The following is an 18509-nucleotide window of genomic DNA, read 5'->3' on the forward strand; positions in this document are numbered from 1 at the left end:
TAGCTTAATTGAAGTTGGTGACCTAACCCTAAATGGATTGTTGACCCAAGTTATGCTTGGTGGTTTGAAAAGGTTGTAAATCCCTTAAGCAAGTGTTTTGATACATCCAAGTTAAATTCTGATTGTGCATGCAATGGGATTGCGATGCCTTGAAGCAAGAGGTTGTGCATTCAATTGTTTGTTAATGTGGCTTTGGATGTTAACCCAAGTGGGGTATGATTGATGATTGCATGGCCGGGTTTGAGATGACTGATTGCCATGGAAACAAAATGGATGTTTTCCCTAGTAATTTGTAATATCCTCGAGCTCCCCATAGGAACCCCCTAGGAAAATTTCAAAATTTTTAAAATTATTTTTACTCCCTCTCTCTCCCCCTGCCGACTGCATGGCGGGGAGAGAGAGTGTGTGTGTGAAGAGGTAAAGAGAGGGGGGCATGCAGCCCCCCAAGTGGCGGGAGGACGTCGCCTCGCCCCCCCCCCCCCCCCCACACCACACCACCTCCATAAAGCCCATGGGGGCTCCCCAGAGAGGAGCGGAAGCTCCCCCCCTCCTCCCTCCTCACTATCAAGCTGCCCCCTTCTCCCATTGGCAAATGAATCTTCCCCCCCTCTGTTGGTGGTTCGGCCCCTTCTCCATTGACGTAGTAGTGTGCGCCTCCCCTGCTGGCGATAACAGCGCCCCCCCCCCCCAGTTCTGCAGCACGCAACCCTTTCCCCCTGATGTCCGAACGACAGCCCACCCACCTGCGATCGTGGAGAGAGAAGAGGAGGGAGAAGAGAAGGAGAAGAAGAAGGGTGAGAGAGAAGAGAGAGAAGGGGAGGAGAAGAGAAGGAAGAGAAGGAGGAAGGGAGAGAGAGAAGAGAGAGAAGAGGAGAAGAGAAGGAAGAGAAGGGAAGAAGAGTGAGAGAAGGAGAAGGAGAGAAGGAGAAGAAGAAGGGTGAGAGAGAAGAGAGAGAAGAAGAGGAGAAGGGAAGGAAGAGAAGGGAAGAAGAGTGAGAGAAGGAGAAGAGGAAGGGTGAGAGAGAAGAGGAGGAGAAGAGAAGGAAGAGAAGGGAAGAAGAAGGGAGAGAGAGAAGGGAGAGAAGAGCGAAGGGTAGAAGGAGAAGGAGAAGGAAGAGAAGGATAAGAAGAAGGGAGAGAGTGAAAAGGAGGAGAGTCTAGGGGAGATAAAATAGAGAGAAAGGTTAAGAAAAACAAATAGGCAGAAATAAAGGGAGAAGGTGAGAGGTAGGGAGAGTGAATTGATAGTGAGAAAGAGAGAGATAAGGGACAGGGATAGAGTTAGATTTTGTTATCCTCCCTCTTGACTATCATCATCACCTTACCCTCTTGATATCACATCCGCAATTTTTGGCTAGCTACTCACCATGGCCCCCAAGCGTCGCGAAGGAGTGAAGACCGCGGGAGCTACCATAGTTGCTCAAGGGACAAGTACAGATGGAATTCATGGTGCAAATGGAGCCGTTGGAATTGCGGCCATTAATGGAGCACCGCGTATAGCCAATGCGGGAATTAGCACAATTCTAGACCCCGTCTCGTGGAACCAGGTTCTCCTTGGCCTAGGGAAGAACTATTGATTTCATTCCGCCACATGAAATGATAAGGTTTTCATAATATGTCACATAAAATGATAGACTTTCACTTAGTTTAGTGCATGATTTGTTAACTATAATTTATGGTCTACTTCCATGATTAAAATAAATACATGAAATGTTAGTTTCCATTCATAGGATGCAACTGCACAGAAGCATAGAGAACTTGTCATCTATCTTGCATTCCGCGCAGAAGATAGGCCTTGATCTTGCTTACCACAAATAGGTTGTCTTATCCTATGATAACCAATGTTTATGTTTGGAGACCGCATGAAATATTAGGCTAAAATTGCATTTAGAATACTATAGGTTCTTAGACTTTCATGGATCGCTTACAAGGAAAGATTTTTTATGCATTATATGATTATCTTTTACCTATGTCAGAGCATAGAGGTGATAAGTGAATTGAGTTTAAACTTTTATATACTCAAGTCACATGGGACCCTGCACTTTAGGAACAAGTACTCATTGCCAGATATGAAGAGAGTTAAAGATTGTTTAGGCTGCACTAATATATTAAACGCACCATGTGCATGCGAGATAAGTTTGATTAGAAAATTTTGCATAGCATCGCACTAAGAGATGATGGAAAGAATGTATGACAAGTCTTGCAATATATTATGTTTTAAAGATTACCAAGTATGTTAAAAGACGTGCAAAGAATCGAGGGTTCACAACTTGGAACCCTAGGATAAAACCCAAGGGAAAGAGAGATTCAAAAGAAGTTGAGTGATTAAACACACGTGCTGAGAGTTGTTCTTAATGATATTGTCTTGGATTATTGGAAGTGGATACCCTCCTAGTTTAAGCTAGGCTAGTAACCTGACTCTAAATGGAATGTTGATCAAGGCTTATGCTTGGTTGTCTTGAAAAGAATATTTCTAAGTGAATTTGGCCGGTTGCCTTGGTAAGAGGAGATCCTACTAAGGACAAATGGTTTATAAGCAAAGTGATTTCTTGATGTAGAAAATGATATTTTCTTGATTGGAAATGAAAGGGATGTTTTCCTTAGTAATTGTTTGTAAGCTGGGTGCTTCAGCTGTGGTTGGTTCCCTAAAGGAATAATTAAGGAAGGATGGCGCTAGCTACCCCCCACGAACCGCCAAACCCTAACCAAGGGGGTTGTGAATCCGCCTCGGGAAAGTGGACCAAACCCATCGCGATAGGTCTCTCCGTGGAAATTACTTGGCGTAGGAGGATGCTTGGGTGCCAGTGGGGGCTCTGGCCGTAAATCCCAATGCCTCCGGGCCCTACACAAGTGTTCTTTCTATGTGACTTGAGATGGGATCTCAAGGCCTTGATAATAGTTACAAGGCGGAATCTTGGGAGGATAAACCTTCGGGTTTTATTGCCGGGAGACGGAAGGATTTTTCTGCGAAGGCAGAAAGGAACACTTAATTCTCCTGTATGGGCAGGAGGCAAACATTAATCTTAAGATGAGTTAAGGAAGTGTTTGATCTTGTTTTATCTTGTCTTCGTGTCAGTGTCCTAAATTACATAAAGGAACCTGTGACTAATGGGTTAATTAAGGAAGCTGCTTTTATGTGTCAAACATAATGTGGTAGGTAATTAGATAACTAAAACGACCCCAAAGGAAGCATGGTGGATGTGAACAATGGGTCTATCCTACGGAAGGGTGGTCTCGGTTAGCTGAGAGATTTCCTAAAAAGGAAATGTTAACGAGGAATGTTAGGGAAGGATGGACGATGACCTTAGACAATGTTGGTTAGAATCCTGATTCATACCGTTTTAGGGGACCGGAATGGGACTATGCCCTACGGGCAGAGAGGTCAAGCAATGTCCCTCTCGTTTCCCATTCTCTTTGAACCAAGTGCAGTATGAGTCTGCTTGGGTCCAGTTGTATCTACGCAAAGTGGAGTGGCTGTAGACTGATGCTAGAAGGCTGTTAGGAAGACTCGACTACTAGGAACCCGAACTTCAGGTCGATCCTACTGGGAACGATCGGATAAGTTCCGTTGCGGGGCAGACTCGAGAGACCCTAGTTGGCAAACCTCATGTCATTTCTTGGGAGTGTCGGGCGGAGTCTTTTAGATTGATCTCTCGATGGGCTGCTAAGACATGTCCCGCGATTTGAGGGGCGGGCACGTTACATAATTGTTTTTAAGCTAGTTGTTTCAGCTGTGATTAATTTTCGAAAGGGATAATTAAGGAAGGATGGTGCTAGCTACCCCCTCCAAACTGCTAAACTATAACCAAGGGGGTTATGAATCCGCGCCAAGAATGTGGACCAAACTCGCCACGAGAGGTCTCTCCATGGAAATTACTTGGAGTAGGAGGACACTTGGGTGCCAGTGGGGGACTCTGGCCGTAAATCCCAATGCCTCCGGGCTCTACACAAGCGTTCTACGTGACTCGAGATGGGATCTCGAAGCCTTGATACTAGTTACAAGGCGGAATCTTGGTAGGATAAACCTTCAGGTTTTTATTGCCGAAAGACAGAAGGATTTTTCTGCGAAGGTAGAAAGGGACACTTAATTCTCTTATATGGGTGGGAGACAAACATTAATATGAAGATAAGTTAAGGAAGTATTTGATCTTGTTTTATATTGCTTTCATGTCAGTGCCCTACATTACGTAAAGGAACCTATGATTAATGGGTTAATTAAGGAAGTTGCTTTTATGTGTCAACATAATGTGGTAGGTAATTAGATAACTAAAACAATCCCCAAGGGAAGCGTGGTGGATGTGAACAATGGGTCTATCCTACGGAAGGGTGGTCTCGGTTAGCCGAGAGCTTTCCTAAAAGGAAATGTTAGGGAAGTTGGTCTATGACCCTAGACAATGTTGGCTAGGAACCTGGATCTCAGGTTGATCCTAGTGGGAATAGCCGGATAAGTTCCGTTGGGGCAGACTCGAGAGACCCTAGTTGGCAAACCCCATATCATTCCTTGGGAATGCCGGGTGGCCTCTTCTAGATATATCTCTCGATGGACTACTAAGATGTGTCCCGCGATTTGAGGAGGGGGCACGTTACACTTTGCATAGAAATGGAATTGCATCTCTTGTCACTAGATGTTGCATAGAAGGAATTGAAATATCTAGAATACCATCTCTATGTGCTTTGAAAAGATTGGGTGTTGTTGGAAAGCAAGCAATGTACTGCAAGATTGGACAAGAACTAGAACTAAAGGAGTGGAACTCAGTACTAATTTAGTCATTTGCTTAAGATGTTTCCTCTGAATGACCAAAGGAGGAGGATCAATATCTACAATGATGACATCAAGAGCTTCAGTAGAAGGAGGAGGAACCATTGGAGGATCAATCGGTAGTGAGGGAATTCCCTTAGTAGGGGCAGCATATATGTCAAGAAAACATAAAGGTAGGAACCAAATGTGACATTCGTCACATTACTCCTCATTACTTGGATAAAATATTGATCCATTTTAGCGAGAAGATATGAACTCCAATCAATAGTGATACCCTTTAGCACCATGTGGGAAGCTATAAACAATTCCTTTGAGAGATAATTACAAGAGGTTTTGGCAGGCATAAACATGTCCTAAAGGAATTGGCACAATTGTTTCTAGAAAGGATTAGAAATCTTGGACACACTAACTCTCGAAGTAGTAATGACCCACTTAAGATCCAAGACATCCATGGTGTGCTTTTGCAAAAGCTTCAAAATGTCCTCATTTCAGAAAATTTGACGCGGGCAGTAAGATAAGATTCCCCATAGTAGGGTAAAGAAAGAGCTTTGCCTAGGCTCTTAAGCGTCATGAGGATAACTATGTCATGGACAGAGGTAGACCTCTTCTTGTAAGAAGTTAAGAACTGATCACACATGTCAGGATTATTAGGAACATGTGGTAGTGGAAGGACAAAAAATTTGGATAACCCGACCTTGACAACACCTTAGAAACGTGCCAAATATTGCCAAAAAAAAAACACAAAATTGTATACAATTAGCACATTATTACCAAAATTTTATATTACTTCTATGCAAATGAAGTCGTAGTTGTTGTCTTTGGAAGACGGTCTTCATAGTCCAAGAAAAATGAAAAATGTTGGTTCAAAGGAAGTTATTGTATGAGAGGCAAATGTAATTTAGATTTTTGGATTTGGGAAAGTTTCCTCATGTGTAAGAAAGACTGATGAGTATGAGTCCCTACATATAGGCATTGGGGATTTACTTAGAATAGAAGTAAAGAAGAATACTATTATAGGGAAGCAAGTGTCAGAATTTGTGAAGGAAAGTTGGTTTCAAAAGACATCCCCTTGAGTCTCTTGAAAGCTAACATAAAAACTAAACTCGATGATGTAGTGGATGGGCATCCTAAGACATTTTGACAAGCAATTAGTTTTGAGAAAGATGTTGGGTCTGTGGATATGGTGGTTTAACTTGAGTGTCTTAGTGAGAAAACAGAGGAAAGGTTTCTATATCATACACAAAGAGGTGAGAGAGTAGATGTTAAGTTTGAGACTATCCAAAGGATTTGGATACTTTCGTGTTCTGAGTATCTTCATGTAGTTTCACACTTTGGGGCTTTACATCCTCAATGGTTTAGGAAGATCAAAGTTGGAACATTATAACAAAATTGGAGGTATTTTTGAAAGTTGTAATACATTTTAAGGAGATATTTGGTATAGAGACCAAGAGTGTTTTGGTGCATAAGAAACATGATTGCATTCAGACATTGCACATTCATTTATTTTAGATGCACCTGGTAGTGAAAAAGGGACTCAATGCAAACAATAATGAGGGACTTTGGGTACACACATATATCTATTGGAAACTTGCTCCAAAATGAAATAAAGAATGGGACAAGTCTTGGGTAAGAAGGGAAGCTGATCATGAAGGAAGGAAAGTTAGTTCTCCTCTCCAATCACTACCATCATGGACATTGTTATCCATCTTCTGGTTACAAGCATTTTCTTATTGATGGATTTCTACGATCACTTGAGAAATTTTATGACTTTGAGGAGAAGATTGGCAAGTAAACTCTTGTGTTGTATTTGAGTTGTTTTACAGACATTATGAAGAAAAGGCTTCTTGGATGTGAAAATGAATAAACAAGGGTTGACAATAACAATTAAAAGCTAAAATTAAAAATAGGAGGCCGGTTGTTGCAACCGGATGGGAGGCCGTGAGATGGGGAGAGGCATCATCTTCTTGGAGGAAAGGGAAGAGAGGAAGAGAGGGCAATCCGATTGCTAATTGGCAGACAGGGAATGCAATCCATGATCTCATGATCACTACCAGGTTCCTTATGGTCATCGCCATAAATTTAATCCTCTTATCCCTTTGATTATCATGGCCATGATCTAGTCGAATAGATATAAAGAGAGGGAGGAGATGGGGCGCCTTCTCTTCTTCATCAAAATCATCCAAGGAGAGAAAAGAAAAGAATAGAGAAGCAAAGAAACAATGCCAAAGAACTAGACACAAAGCTAATTTCTCTTCTTCTCCTCCATCACCATGATCTTCCTCTAATCATCAATATGGAACATCAATGTACTTGGGTCAACTGAGATTGCAGGCATGTAGAAGAATTTTCCAACTTCAAATTGCTCTATTTCATGCACAAATCAGTGGAGAGATGAGCCAGATTTTCAATTAGTTTTCTCCTCCTTCATGAAGTCATCGCCTCTTCCTTTGGAAGCCATAGTTATTTACATTAAGCTTTTACTTAAAGCTTAATGTCATAAACTCATAAGGGACATTCACATTGCCATAACTTAATTAGTCACAATGAGGAGTTTTGGAGAAGTGAAAAGTGAAGAGCTTGTGTTCGAGATGACTAGGTGGGCTGAATTTCCTAGGTGGACTATGGAATGCGCTTCCAAAGACATGATTACGACTTGCATATTTCCAAGTAAGCACTTGTTTCGTTTCACAAAAATAAGTATTGCGATGTTAAAATTTTCTTAATTTAGAATTTTTATCTAATGTGCTAAAGATTTTTTTTCCACTTTGAATGGTTGTTATTATTTATTTATGATTTATTTTATTTTTTAAAATAAAAAAGATTAAAAATACTTAAAAATGGCTCTAAAATTACATATATAATTTTTAAAAATATGGATGATTATTTATTTGATACAATATTTTTATTATGAAGCTTATGTATGCTATTGAAACTTTACTAATTTTTTAAAATAAATTTTAGAGAAGATTTAATATGCTTTGAAATTAAAAAATTATTAATCTGAGTGAAAATTATAGTCTTTATTAATAGAAAAATATGTTTTGTATCAACAAAAATTAAGATATCTCAGGGGAAAGCTAAGAGTAAAATTTGTGATGTTTTAGTGAAATTTTTTAAAGTTTAGAGAAAGAAAACCAATTTAATGTTATTTTTGAAAGAAAATATTCATATAAAATATGGTGTTTCTGATTTTATACAAACTAAGAGTGTACACATTACGTTGATTTATGTCATATGGGTAATGAGGGGAATGTAAGAGTATTCTCCATTTTTGCTAAGGTTGGTAAGTTTGTTATGATTTATTAAAAAATAATTAATAGAAAATAATTACAATGATAAAAATTCATCAATAACACTGAAATTTACAGTTGGTTAACATGATGGCATGAGGGAAAGCCTCAACATCTATGTTGAAACTCTACATTTTATTTATATAAATGTTGCTAAGGTACTCGAGAAAATAAAGAGTGGAGGACCACTAAAGTAATTTACTAATTAAGAGGGGACCTTGGATTTAAAATGAATTGTGTATGTGCACATGTGAGAGTAAGGGAGGAAATTGTTTTTATCTTGTCTGATGTTTAGTTTAAAGAGAGGAGACAATGACGCTATTATGAGAAAAAATGAATTAATTACTTAAACATTAAAGAGTAGCGATGGATTTCATAATACGAAGAGGGGTTGCGTGTTGGAAGCAGGATTAAGATTTATGGGTTTTAAGGAATGTTAGATTAATTTCTTCTAAATGTTTTTATTTTAATCACAAATAAAAAGAATTAATTTACACAAATGTGGAGAAAGACATAAAATGAATTTAAACTGAGATTAACTATAGATAAGAAATAGCTATATTTAGAAACAAACTTCTTTAAAGCTCAACAAATTAAAATTCCTGGATAAACCACCACGAGTATGGCAAGAGAAAATTATGAGAAGCCGTCCTTGAAAGATGGGGGGAAACCATAGTTGTTATAAGTTTAGTATTCTAGTGCCCAATCTAAATACCTATCTGTGAAGTGATTATTGAAAAGAGAAACAAGATAATTGAGTAAATTTGCTTAGTTCTTAGGCATTGAATGATATTAGTTGGATTACTACGGCAAAATAGTATCATAAATACTTGAAAAGTTAGATGAAGCTATTGAAATTAGTGACACTTATCACCTATCTATTGTAACAACTCTAAGGAGTTGGCTTGGCGATCTAGTTAAAAGTGGCTCTGGTTAGGCCTTAGAATTAAGGTCTAATTTGAGCAAATCCGAATAATCATGAGAAATCAATGGAACATATTGGACCAGGGGAGGAGTACGAGGCACTATTCAGATGAATCACACATACCATATACACAGACAATCACAAGGAATGCTTGCAAAACAGCATAATAGCAACATATAAGATATCGATAAAGGAAATGACTCACATGGACACAATCGATTGACCATCCCAGGCAATCCACATTGTGAAAAATTTCAACATGACCTCTCCACTTATGCAACCGAAGACTTCATGCTATGCAGACATATAGGCATTCGATATCCTCATAATCAAGCAAAAATATGACTCAAATCAACATGACCAAATAAAACTAGACTAAACAAAACCGCAATACACTAATAACCAAACCACACCCAACTAAGACGGTCAACAAAGACTGATACTGACAACCACATCACCCATCCCATGTAGCACTTCATTTAGAAAAGGGAATTGTGTAATGTGAGCGAAAGTGAAATTTTAATTGAGTGTAATTTTAATAATTAAGTAACAATGGGTGAGTTTTATTAAGTGATAGATCTTAGTAAAAAAATAGCGGTTCATTTTATCCATTAATGAAAATTTATTAAGTTTCATAGTGCTTTAATATTTCCCAAACATCATTCTCAACTCAAGGTCTCTAAATGCAGGTTTATTTTTAAAAATTTAATGTGTGTAAAGTGCTTTCTTTTTAGCACGTACCTTTGTAAGAGCGAGTTTATTTTATTATAAATTTAAAAAGTGTGTTTAGCACATGAAGCACATGTTACATGAATGATTGGTTTATTTTAATTAAATTATATGTGTTTGTAGCATGAATACAAGTGAAAAATATGATCAACTAGTTTCTTTTAGCAAATAGTTGTGATGTTTGGTACAAAAAAAAAAGGAAAGCAACGGGATACTTGGAGAAGGTGTGAGTGTAAGTGTGTCTGAATGTGTATAAAAATCAACTAATAGGATAAGAAAGGATCATAACCGCAATTGAATCCAAAATACACTTCAGTTAGCTGAAAATTTTATAGCGTAAGCAAAAATAGCATAATACCATGTGTATTTTGTTTGATTTATTTTGGTTGTTTCAATGGTTTTTTCTTTTTAAAATATATTTGGATATATTAGGTTTAGTTTTTTTAATTTTTAATTTTTAAAAAAATATATATGCTATTCAATCAATAAGACAAAGGTTCAAAATTGATCATGGTATTTTTTTGGATAGTTTCTCTACTATTTTTGAAAATTTTGAGAAAATTTTTAGGTTTTTTTGATATTTTTATTTATTTACAATTTTTTTAATATTTTCAGCTAATATACATTATCAAAATTTCTAGAGTTTTAAGATTTTTTACTATTTTTTGTAATTTTTATAATTTATTTCAAATTTTTATATTTTTAAAAATTTTAAATATTTTTAGTGTTTTTTGCGATTAAAAATGACGAAAATCCGTGATTTGGGGTTGGACTGCATATGAACAGCAACAATCCCATTGTTGCATAGATAAGATCACACGTGCGTTGTTGCATGTAAACGATTGCATAGACGATCACAAATCACACCCCGCACGTGAACACAATAATCAGAAATCAAAACGCGCACGAGCATGAGAAAATATCCGAACGCCTACATCATGATGTAGGGAAATGGGTCAAAAGATGACAAAAGCAGAAGAAAGGAAATTTTGTTTTCCTATGGTGAAGGTGGGGAAAGGGCAAATTTGTTTAAGGTGAGGTGGGGGGTGAAAAATGAGGGGAGGGGGTAAGAAAAGGGGTTTTGGGTGGGAAGGGAGGAAATTGGAGTGGAGGGGACAAAGGGGGTTGGGGGGACAAGGGATTGGGGGAGGGGAGGGGAGGGTGGAAATTGGGATAGGGGCTGGATGAGGGGTTTGGGTAGGAAAGGGGGGAAAATGGGGTAAGGGTAGGACAAGGTATTAGGAGGGGAGGGGGGTGAGCAGGGGCTACAGCGTGGGCGGGTTGTGGGGATGGGGTGGGGGGTTGAAGGGCAAAGGGGCGGCGTGTTGGCAGTTGAAGGGCAACGGCTTGGTTGGTAGGGGTGCAATGTGATGGCATGGATGCTAGGCGACAATGACAGCAAACAAGTAGTGTTTAGCTAGGGGACGACGAGTAGCGAGGAGAAGTTGGCACCAGGCACGGGCCAAGGAGGAGGGGAAGGAGGAAGGAAGGGAGAAGGAGGAGGCAGGAGGGGAGAAAGAAGAAGAAGGAGAAGAGAAGGAAGGAGGGAGGAGAAGGAGGAAATGATTTGCTGGGGGGGGGGGGGGGGGGGGGGGGGGGGGGGGGCGGGGGGAATGAGAGGATGGAGGGAGAGGTAGAGGAAGGAGGAGTCGCAAGGACGGGGGAGAGAGAAAGAGGGAGGGAAGAGAGAGACGGAGATAGGGAGAGAACGGGACGGTTGAGGGCATAGGTAATATACCTTTTTTGTTTTAGGAAATTGTTTTTAATTTTGTAAAAAAAAAAAGTGTGCCCCGCATGTCTCGTGCACCAACGCAGGTGGGGGTAAAAAATATTTGCGATAATGGGAATGGACAAGAGCGAGGGAGAAGCCTGGCACACATTACGAGGTGAAAATCGACTGTTCACATGACATGTGGGGAGAGAAGGGAACAAACTTTTTACGAAAAAATTAATTCAAAAGGATCCAAACATTGGATGAATACGTGATAAAAGGCAAAACTAGGGAAGTTGACGTGAAGAATGGCACGGAAAATACGTCTGGCACGTTTGATAGCAAATAGGGGGATTCACTTGGAAAAATTGAAACATCGGCCACGGAAAAGTACACGAAAATTAATTTTGAAAAGTCCATCAAGTAGGACAAAATGTGAAACAAATGAAAAATGTCCATAATGAGGTGTTGGATATGTCTATCACATTAGAATGTTGTTCTTACAAGAATAGAACCTATTCGAATGGAAAAAATAGAAAAATAAAATGCAAAAATATAATTAAAAATTAATAACAAAAAGTCAAAATAGAATGTAGCAAGCGGGTTAATGATTCAGATAGGGTATTAATTCAAAGCATGATTCCAATGATAAAGGGGATGGTTCGCATGGAAAAAATGAGAAAAACACATCAAAAAAGTTTAACAAAAATTAATTCCAGACAATCTGTCAGGCACAGAACAAGGAGAAACAAAAATGAAAAATGTCCAAGGAATGGTGTTTGATAGGGAAATCCAATCAAAACATGATTCTGATGGAATAAATGCACGTTCACATGGAAAAAGAAATAAAACACAATAAATTACAAGTAAAAATTAATAACAAAAAATTGGTAATTCTAAATAAGGAAAAATAAAAATGAAAAATATTCGAGGGGAATAATAGCTCAAGCTATCCAAATAGAATGCCATGCCAATGAGAAAAGAGTGTGTTCATATGGAAAAGATACAAAAAGCGCGTAAAAATCAACCAACAAACACACAAAAATAAGTAATGGCCAACATGTGTACCAGAAAGAGGGTTGCAATCCTCTATCGTCCTCGGGATCGACTTTACTGCCAACAGGTCTTAATGGTCCACCTTTTATATTAGGATTTAGGACTTGCTTTTCCCTAGCATCTTGTTTAAGACTTTCCTCGACATGTTTTACAATTCCCTTGTCACCCTCTTTAATCTTTTGACTTCTTGTTATGGCTCGTAGATTAGAAGTTTTAGCATCATTGACAGGTACAGCCTCAATAAGGCTAACTCCACTGCCATGAGGTAACTCCTCTACAACAGCCTTTCCTCTTTGCAGTATTTGCCTTGGTCCATCATCTTGTTGGAGATTATTCCCTTGTGCGTGATGGTTAACTGGACCTGGTTGTTTACTCCCTTGTGGAGAGAACTAATCTTACTCCAACACGTAGTAGCTAAGTGGCCAGACTTTCCGCAAATATCACATTTGACATTCGAGCAATTCCTAGGGAAATGTTGGCCCCCACACCACTTACAGTTGAATCTTGAGGGGCCACCCTCTTCAGGGCATCGGCTCCCTATCAAATTATGTTGCTTCTTAAGAAAATTGATATCCACAGCTATTTGTCGATACTGTTCAGAGATCATATCGGTGTAGTGCTTCATCATATCCTTAACTTCACCAAGGACATTAGAAGTACTCGACTCATAGCCGCGATCGTCAGTCTGTTGCCCCATGGGCCTAACCACTTGATTAGGAATTAGCCGCTGACCAACTAGGACAACATTAGGATTCATTGTTTGGTTTCCACCACTATTTAGCGAGGCCGCCTGACTAGCCATAGGCATAGTCATGCTAGGAGGAGTTGGTAACATAGGCAAATTTGACATAATACTCTCTTTGCCACTCGTATTTAACATGGGGTCCCCTTGACTCCCATTGGTCAAGGCCAAATTATTAACATTCCAATTTATCCTTGCTGCATAAGCCGCTTGCAAGCATGACTCTACTCCTTCTGCTTGGGTAATGGCAATGTCAATATCGGCCAAAGCAACACTACTCAACTGCACCTGGATATTAAAATCTAATCCATGTAGGAAATATTGCAACTGTGCAGCCGTTGGAATGGGAATATAAGCGTTAAGTTTGCGAAGAACTTGCTTTAGTTTCTTGGCATATGCCTAGACATTCTCATTTGGCTGTTGGCGTGTTACATTCAGAACGCGCAACCAATATTGCCCACCCTTCTTAGGGGCAAACTCTCTACAGAAAGCCGTAAAGAATTGGGCACTACTAGTTATGGTTCCGGCTTCAAGTCCGTGATACCACATTGTCGCTCTTCCTTTTAACGTCATGTTGAAGAACATCATTAGGTGTCCTTCGTCTTGGATTCGATAGTTGAATATGAGCATTTGAAACTCCTTAATGTGGAGTTCTCCATCTTCTTCTACTAACCCGTGGAAAATGGATAACGGTGCTGCTAATGCCGGTAAATCCGATGTACCTGCTAGAATTGCGATAGGTTGTGCCATGGCTACAACAGGATTGACAACAGGAGTTTGTGTAGGCAACACTATACCCCCACTTGTTGTGGGTTGATTAACTGGAAATAGGGAAGTATCAAGACTTCCACTTGCACTCAAGAGCTACTGGTAACACCTAGGTTACTAGAAGCACTGCCACTTATGCGTAAAGGACTGCTCCTTTGAGGAGAATAATGTCTTATAATCTCCAACTGGTGTCTAGCCCTCTCAGCACGTTCAGCTTTTTGTATTTCGGCTTAACAATCCTTGTGAGAGGACATAAACCAACTATTTGGTCCCTAAAAACCCTAGATTTGAGGACCACTACTTGTTGGAGGCTCCTAATAGACGCACCACTCATGGGACCTAAAATGGACCGGCATTGGCTATGGCACTAGCCGGACCTCATGCATATGACATACAACTCCACCACCCGGCCTTGCGGGCCAGGAGCATCTAAAACTCACTTTGCACTAAATGCTTATGACGATTTTGCGTTTGTATCCAATATGTAGTCCAACGTTCACCTTCCATTCTCCTCAAAGGGAGATCCCATAACATATAGGCATAATGCCTCGTAATACACACATAGGGAAGCACCTCTCGGTTGATTGCTGCGGCTCCACTACAACTCTCCTACACCTCGGGGATTGGCCCCAAGATGCGTCGCTAACACATATAATATTCGCACAAACTCCACTCCTTTGTAATTTAGCGTTCCAGGAGATTTTGATTTGCCTCACAAAACTTTCCCCAATGGAAGCGCCCGTCTAACCTACGACTTAGGTTTCCTGTCTTCTCAGCATTGGTCAAATTTTATCAATCAATTGCAATGCATTCCAGGAGATACCATGTGACATGCTTGAAGCAAGGTTTATGATGATTGTGCACAACCATTTTATGATTTGCCATGTGAGGTGTGAAAAACAGCCCTTTCATGAATTTTAACTAAGCGTTACGTGCTACGCTGCTTTAGGGACTAGCATCGGAACTTCCATGCTACTAGTCGCCTATATTTAATTATGGAATGATCCCTAAATTCTATGCACAAAGAGGGAAATCAAAATTTTTATCTTTTCAACAATTAGATCATTGCACAAACTTCCTCCCCCCCCTCACCATTTAGATGTTGCTGCGTTGCATAGGTGTAAATGGTTGTTTTGTGTCATTTTTGTATGTAAAAAATAATAAACACATACTATAACACAAAGGATGAGGCCAAACTGAGGCTTGACCTCATTCTTTAACCTTGCCAAATATTCACACACATAAATCTTATTTTTTCATATTTTTTGAGTGTAAAAAATCTAATTTTCTCTATTTTTAATTATTTTTTCCTATTTATTATTCATAAAAAATAGGTATTTTATGATTTTTTGTGTTAGCTTATTATTTTGACTGAAACTTAACATTTTTTTTGAGTTTATTCCATTTTCACTCCTTTTTTCCCAACTCAAAATCGAAAAAACCACTCATTTCCATTGAAAAATGACATTTTTCGGATTTCAAGAAATTAATAATGGCTCTAAATCATTATGGGTTCTGCATTTTTGTAGTTGCAGCCCTCAAATATGATGCAAACAAGATTGAAACAAACATTTATCGCATATGAACAACATTTGGACCATGAAACAACAGAAACAAGCAAATTTCTTCATAAAATTGGAGCATACCACGTGTCTTGCGTGTTGCAGGTTTTTTAATAATTATTCCGGGCAGCCCACGGACCAACCAATAACCATTCTTCAATGCTGAACCTCTTTCCTCAGCCCGCTCTTCATCTTGAAGCAATCTGATCACAGCCGGACAAGCATCCTTCAGCCCCTCTTCTTCTTGATTTCTTGCATGCAAACCACCGCTTAGAGGAGAGAGATGGAGGAGAGAGAAAGACTAGATCTGCATCTCCACAACTTGGCAGCCATTGGAGGAGCACATTGGAGCGATGGAGAGTGAAGATAGGAAGAAGAATAGGCCCAAGATCAATTGGGGGGGTTGTTCTCTAGCCCCATAACCCATCTCTCCTCCATTTCTCTCCATGGCGTCTCCATTCTTGCTTGTGTGAAAAAAAACGAACCCCCCCCCCCCCCCCCCCCCCCCCCCTTCCCCCCATGTTTTGTGATTTTTGGCAAAGGGTCACACCCTTTGGGATCTGCTAAAGTCCTTTCCCACTTCGCATTTTGGCCTTTGGCCTTCCGGGCACTCCCTCTTCCACGTCCAGTATTCAAATCGCGGTCTGAAAAATCCCGGGCGTCTGTCTTGAAGTCCTCCACTGCCGGGCATCTCCCAAAGTCTCGTCTGTCATGCCCAAAAGTTATGAAAATACCCCGACTTCCGTCCAATGGCTCTTTTAAGCACTTTCCGAGCATTGCCGCTTAAAATCATATTGATTGCCACCGTCGCCTTCGAGGAAGTCTATTTTTCCCTTGATATTCATAATTTTTGGCTATTTTTAAGCACTTCTCGGCATCAAAAGTCATCTGTCATTGGCGAGCATGGGATAAGGCGATTCAACCCGTCGAATCCCACGAAGAGATCTGCACATAAACAACAAAAAGGAGCATCAAGCTGATACAAAAAATACACAACACAACACATCATAGCTCATACCCTACCCCCTGACAAAACCAAGGCATGAAATCCACGAGGAGTAGGCCCAGCATAATCTGATAGAAGGGTCGAAGCTAGTCACTAATTGACTGCTCCAACACAACCAAACTAAAAAGAACTATCAAAGAGGTCGTCCTACGTGGTGGTCTGACCTACCTACCTAACTAAGGACAACTCAACCAGGAGCTCCTACTAGGCGAGGACTCCTATAGCCTGATCAAGAAATATTTCTTTTAGCGCATTTCTTCTTTTAGGCTTTTATTGTTCCATACTCGAGTGTGTAAAAAGGAGGGAGTTGAGCGTAGTGACCCAAGGAGAACAGGGCATCGGCCTCAGGTTATGTCTCGGTACCCAAGAACCTACCAAGCCCTCACAAGGCGATACTTAATCCTTTTCTAACGCTCAATTTTACTTTCCCTCCAACCTTCTTTTATTTTTTTTAAGTTTAATGGTAAGATGTCACCCAAGGAAGGGCAAGGCATTGGCCCCGGGTCTAACTCGTCCCCAGGAACCTACCAGGCCTTTGCAAGGCGATAAACAACAGCTCAAGGATTTTTCTTTCTTACCTTTTCTATTTTTATAGGGGTTAAAATCCCTTTTTACAGACCTCCGTATATATATACTTTCTTTGAGATATTCAGGGTTATTTCTTCTTTTTAGTATCATTAGTTTTTTCTCACAGACTTCTCTAACTGCCTCACAACTAAGCAAGAACTCCTAGAACGGCTGTCTAAGCAGGTCAGCTGAATAGGGTCACTAGAACTCCCATCTAAAACAGGTCTTTCAATGCCTGACAATGCCTTGCAGAAGGCAATGACTACTCAGATCTCCCCCATATATACAGAACCTAAACTTGGGACTTCATGCCTCAAGTGCCGGTCCCCAACAAACAAAAGAAAGTAACCCTCACCTGCACATATATCATTAATTGCTTAAGGGAAAAACTCGAGAAGGGGACGAAAACCACCTGGAATGGCCACAAGAAGCTTCTTTGTAGCAAAGCCTCCCTCCAGCGACTTCGTTAACCTGTATGGTGCAATCACTAAAACAACAAAGCATTAAACATACCTGCACCAATCAGAGATAGGGCCCTCTTGGCCTAAAGAAATAGCACATTTCATTGCAAACTAATTGGCCCACTTGGCCTAAAGAGATAGATTATTAAAACCTAAAAATGGTCCTCTTGGCCTAAAGAAATCAATCATTAACTACTTAAAGCCACTGGCCCTCTTGGCCTAATGAAACAAACAAACCAGCCCATAGAGATCCCTCCTTGGAAGAAGGTAGATATAGGCAAATACGCTCCATTCCAAGGGGAAAAATAGGGCTCTCAGCCCTAAACTAAATGCATCAAATTATGGCCCATACCTCCTACATATATAACAAGAGGCGTATGCATAACATGTTGTCAGATCAACCTATGGGTCCAAGATAACAACGGTAGATGGGTCTTGGCTACTCTTTGCATTACCCATAACAACCATCGCCTACCATATAACGTGTGGTCGGATAACATGCCCCACAAGTGACCAGGTCTTGTCTCATTATCAATAACAACATCCGGACTAGGACCACATTGAAAAAGAGGTCCTCTTCATAAGCAAAATTAGCTAAGGAATTCCGCAAACTGATTCCAATAACGTGGAATCAGCTAAAGAGATATGCTCTCAAATTCATCAAGTAGGGTTATAGCAGTTTGATGAAACATACGAAGGAGAGGATTCTGGACTGTATATGTCCTATTGAGTTGATTTAAAATTAGTTGGGAATCCCCTTTTATTAACAAACGCATAATACCACCTTTCTTAGCAATATTCAATCCCATAATCAGGGCTTTATACTCGGCCATGTTGTTAGTAAATCCTACCCCGAGATAAGCAACTAATTTCATTGTAACTCTACATCGGAGATCTCGGATAACTACTCCAACACTTCCTTTTCTATTAGGA

The 18509-nt window shown here is 40.0% G+C and overlaps 1 pseudogene; it reads left to right on the forward strand.

Moving 5' to 3' along the window:
• LOC148035208 (uncharacterized) overlaps positions 1-6623 on the forward strand; it is a 30665-nt pseudogene extending 24042 nt beyond the window's left edge.
• Positions 6624-18509: the final 11886 nt, after the last annotated feature.

This window comes from Lygodium microphyllum, chromosome 6, assembly GCF_053477565.2.
Source record: "Lygodium microphyllum isolate KBCC chromosome 6, Lygodium_microphyllum_v1.1.10, whole genome shotgun sequence".
Classification (NCBI taxonomy): domain Eukaryota; kingdom Viridiplantae; phylum Streptophyta; class Polypodiopsida; order Schizaeales; family Lygodiaceae; genus Lygodium; species Lygodium microphyllum.